Source organism: Osmerus eperlanus, chromosome 11 (genome assembly GCF_963692335.1).
Source record: "Osmerus eperlanus chromosome 11, fOsmEpe2.1, whole genome shotgun sequence".
Taxonomy (NCBI): domain Eukaryota; kingdom Metazoa; phylum Chordata; class Actinopteri; order Osmeriformes; family Osmeridae; genus Osmerus; species Osmerus eperlanus.
The window spans coordinates 18,285,207-18,290,499 of record NC_085028.1 but is presented as its reverse complement, the minus strand read 5'-3'; positions in this window follow the sequence as shown (position 1 = coordinate 18,290,499).

Genomic DNA, 5,293 nt, shown 5'->3' with positions numbered 1-5,293 from the left:
TGTGCTGAATGTAGGTTTGTTTGTGTGTGTGTATATGATTGTAATTGTGATGAATTATACAATGAATGTGTGTCTAACTGTGTGTGTGGGATGAATGTGTGTTCAAAATGAAGAAGGCAAAGAGGATGAGTGGGGATGAGAGTGAGAGAGGAGTGGGGAGAGAGGAGTGGGGAGAGAGGAGTGGGGGAAATGGGTGAGAGAGGAGTGGGGAGAGAGGAGTGGGGAGAGAGGAGTGGGGGAAATGGGTGAGAGAGGAGTGGGGATGAGAGTGAGAGAGGAGTGGGGAGAGAGGAGTGGGGGAAATGGGTGAGAGAGGAGTGGGGATGAGAGTGAGAGAGGAGTGGGGAGAGAGGAGTGGGGATGAGAGTGAGAGAGGAGTGGGTGAGATGGGTGGTATTCAACACACACTCAGACCCCTGAAACTAGGGCAGCATGTGGAACCACTGCTAATGAACAGAGATGGAGAGAATCTCCCTGACATTTACATTGCATTGCAATTTAATTAATTAAAGTTGATGTAATATGAACACGAGCTCTTGATGAAATCCAGTGTGTGTGGGGGGAGGCAGCATTCTTTCCCCCTCTGGCCAACCCCCCTGTCCTGGGGGGGGGCGGTGCTACCTCAGTGGGAGGAGCTACAGTGTTGGTAGTGTCTGCCTGTGTTAGACCCGCTTTGCAAAGTCCTGTTATGTATGTGTTACATTACACACACACACTCACAAACACTCACACACTCACACATAATTCTAAGGAGTTGACAAGGTTAATCGCATGCACATATTTCCCGGTAGTTTAAATAAAACATGCACCGAGACCATTACAGTGATTTATAGACAATATATGTTTAATATTTTGTCAACGTGACAGAATCATTGAACATGATTACAGAAACCATCAAAAACCTATCATTGACCTGAAGGACATCAAATCTTCAAGTAATTTTAATTCATTTTTTTATGATTATTATTTATATTGTATTAATTTAGCAGACACTTTCATCTAAAACAAAACACAATTTGAAGGAAAATTTGAACCTTCAACCTCTTGATAGTCACTTAGTTTCTCTAACCACTGAGCTAGCTGGCTGTTGTCTGGGAGCTCTGCTCTCCCTGTGCTCTGGGCCCGCTGCTCTCACCTCAGACTTTGCCCTCAGTCTCTGAGGTATGAAATTGAAATATTACTCTAATTTTTCTCAGTAAAGCTTGGCTGGCAGTCATTCATATCATAGTTGGACAGTTTTCTTTTGCTGTCCTGGATAATATCAGTGTATTCTGAGAAGCCTTTTGTCCCTTTGAGGCTGCGGGTCCTGTGTGTGGGGTCAGAGTTATCCTGTGTGTGGGGTCAGGGTTATCCTGTTTGTGGGGTCAGGGTTATCCTGTTTGTGGGGTCAGGGTTATCCTGTTTGTGGGGTCAGTGTTATCCTGTGTGTGGGGTCAGGGTTATCCTGTGTGTGGGGTCAGGGTTATCCTGTGTGTGGGGTCAGGGTTATCCTGTGTGTGGGGTCAGGGTTATCCTGTGTGTGGTGGTAATATTACACCATGTCTGTGGTTGCTTGCAGATCACCACTAATGGAGCTCACTAAAACTCCTCAGAATTGCTGCTATTTCTACAGCAGCTTTCTTTGATCAGCAGTTTGTGAAACGAGCTGCTCATTAGCTGCTCATTAGCTGCTCATTGGCTATCACATAACACTGGAGCAACCCCATACTCCTGTGGACACATGGGAGAGAGAACCTGTGGACACATGAAATAAATGCAGTGTGAGCACTCCTGGGTTGCTCCAGTAAATGTCCATCCAAGCTTCAGAGCCCTGCAGGGACCAGATGGAGCAGAGATCTGCTCCTTCAGCACCACACAGCGGGTCTGTTTGCCTCAGAGGCCGATACCGTTGGTTTAGACCGTGGAGCGTGAACACCAGGACGGAGGCTGGAACTTCCACACTAACTACGAGCCTTTCAGGATCCCTCATTAGAACCCTTGGTGGAACCAGAGAGAACCAGAAGGGTCCAGCCCTCTCTGGCTGCGTACGAACACTACTAGAGACAGAGAGGGGTTTGCCTGCTACTCGTTCACTTCACTAGTGAGCGTGCCTGCTACTCGTTCACTTCACTAGTGAGCGTGCCTGCTACTCGTTCACTTCACTAGTGAGCGTGCCTGCTACTCGTTCACTTCACTAGTGAGCGTGCCTGCTACTCGTTCACTTCACAGGTACGTCCGCACCCGTCTGACTCCCCGGCGTGACTCCACGCCCACTTGGTTCACCCCCGACCCCCCCAGCCTCGCTGCTGCGCTGGGAGAAGACTTCTGACTAAATACACACTTTGTGTCCTCGACCCCGATGAAACAGGAAGTCTCCTGGTCATGGATATTGTTGTGATTCATTGTATGCATAAAAGACTACATAGCATCGTCATGGTGATTGGTGGGAGTTATGATTATATTATATTTGTGGGGTGGCCATCCGTGTGGGATCAATGTTGTTATGGAAACGGGTCACACAAGCAAGCCCTACCTCAGTTTATTCTCTCAGGCTTGAGTTTTATTCATTTAGCAGAAGCTTTTATCCAAAGTGACATATAAGCTTAGTATAAAGTTGCCATGTACTTCCTTAAAGAGAGTATCTGCGTGTGCTTGAGTGCTCCCTGCTGGAGTGCGTACTGGAAGCTGGAAGCCTCTCAGTGCCTTGAACTCTCTCAACCTCAAGGTGTTGTGTTTTCATTCTTACATTTACATTTAGTCATTTAGCAGACGCTCTTATCCAGAGCGACTTACAGTAAGTACAGGGACATTCCCCCCGAGGCAAGTAGGGTGAAGTGCCTTGCCCAAGGACACAACGTCATTTTGGCATGGCCGGGAATCAAACTGGCAACCTTCTGATTACTAGCCCGCTTCCCTAACCGCTCAGCCACCTGACTTCTTATTATTTAAGCTCTGTAGAAGCGGGGAATCTACTCTTGGAGGTGTTTCTGTGTTCTAAGGGACTCTGATATTATGTAACGTGGGCGGATCGCCTTAAGACGCTGGAACAACTCAATACAGACACGTGGACCATCTGTGTGCAGGTGAGGTGAGTGAGCAGGAGATGAACATGCTGAATAGCATGGCTCGCTTTCCAGGTCAGGATAGCAACACATGTTCTATTTCTGTAGCTAGTGTATCTGTGGATCTGGCACTACTGACTGGACAAGTTCTGACTTAGCCCCAGAACAAGATGAAGTAAAAAAAAATCACCTTTATCCACCCCATAACTCTGATTAGGAAGGTCCCACATGCACCAAACTTGGTCTGGTTACTCATACCAGTCCCCTTAATGTGCTGTAACAACCATTTGATGCTGGTATCATTTTTTTCATTTTTTTTGTCCGTCTACATTTGTTCACCCCTAACTCTGACTAGGAAGGCGCCACATGCATGAAACTTTTTTTTCTTCCACCCCATTTTTTATCCATCCCATAACTCTTTTTCGACCTTATCTTTCAACATTTAGAATATTTTTTTTCATTTTTTTTTGGTGGGTTTTCTCATTGTTTTAGGGGGGGGGGGGGGTTTAACAGGCCACACTGAGTCAGGGCTGGACTGGCCCTGGCATCTTTGCTCAGATCGACCCACCACAATCGGTCGGACACCCCTGGAGCTTGTTAAGAGATGTGATTGGACCAGCCCAGTGTCAGTATGGAAAATGAACCAATGGGCTGTCCCTGCTTTATGGGCCGGTCATTGGGCAATTTTAAGTTTGTAAAAAATTAGATCAAGATTTATATATATATATATTAAATATCATATCGGCCCCAAGTGCGTCGGCCCACCGGGCATATGCCCGGTATGCCAGATGTCCAGGCCTGCACTGAGGTGTTAGGCTGAGGCGTAAGCCACACTCATACTTATATTTGAAAAAAAAAATCTATCTTTCAAAACCTCTTTTTCGAAACTAAATAAAAAATAAAATTTATATAAAAAAATTATATTCCATTTTTCAAAACCTCTTTTTCGAAACTCGAGCCAGCGAGGCCGACATCAAAGACGGTAGGCCTCGGAGCAGTCAGGAAGAGACAGCGGTTACGTAAGCGAGACGCGCGCTGGAACAATCAAAGGCTGCCCTTGCGTGAGAGAAGCCAGGCAGCGTGAAAACAACACCGCGCTTATTCCTGTTCCATTCTCAGAGAAATGTACTAATGGCCTGTGGTTATTAATCCCATTAATACTGAAATATCTTCACGCAGGTAGTGTAGGGGCAGAGACATGTGTTGTTGGAGCAGGAGGTAAGACTTTCACAGTGGAGAGGCCCCGCACTGATCAGTCTGTTCATTTGATCCCACACATAGCCTATTATTATTACACATGAAATGCGTGTGTGTGCGCGCGCGCACGTGTGTGTGAAGTGAACCGAGAAAAATAGGTAATACTATTTTATTTCATGGAGAACCGGTGTGGTGTAGCTGCAGGCCAAGTCCATCGTGAAGGCTGTACCACGGCGGTTAAAAGTTATTTAAGCGTTTAAAAGCGGAGAGTTGAAGACTGTCCGTCACTTTAGTGAAACCGAGCAAGTCACGTCGGAGACGCGCCTTCTCGGTTCTCTCAGACATGGACTGGAACAAGCGGACTGGCTCGCTCGCGGGAAACCGGACGCCAGATCAGCCTACCTCCATTTTTGAGCGTCAGACTATGATATAACAAGGAATGCTGCTAAGATAGTGACACCAAAACAATAGGCTGCACAATAATTACAAGATCTTTTTAATACAATTTAGTATCAATTTAGTAGTAGATATCTGTTCAGATGCCAAGAGCGCAGTAGTATTAGCCGATATGGCATCTGATTCCGAGTATGCTAACACTTTCTATATATATGTTATGAATAAAATAGTTTCCATTCGCTGCTCAGCTGATAGAAAATCCCATTTTAGTGAACAGAAAGAAATGACTTGTAACCGCGTCTGAGCGTGAAACGATCCTCACGAACCGTGCGGTTCCTGAGCTCAGTCTCCAAACACGCGTAGAAGAATCCGCCCCCGACATACCCTTTTTCTGAACAAGGGCCAACTGTCTGGCTCGCGCAGTGTGATTGCGCGCTGGATTTGCAATTTCGAACTGGTCCTACCGATCGCCCAGTTTATTTCAGACGGCGCGGCACTGTGCGAGCGGCAAGGCGCAGCAGACTTGCTCCGTCTGAGCAGCACGGCGCGGCACTGTGCGAGCGGCAAGGCGCAGCAGACTTGCTCCGTCTGAGCAGCACGGCGCGGCACTGTGCGAGCGGCAAGGCGCAGCAGACTTGCTCCGCCTGAGCAGCACGGCG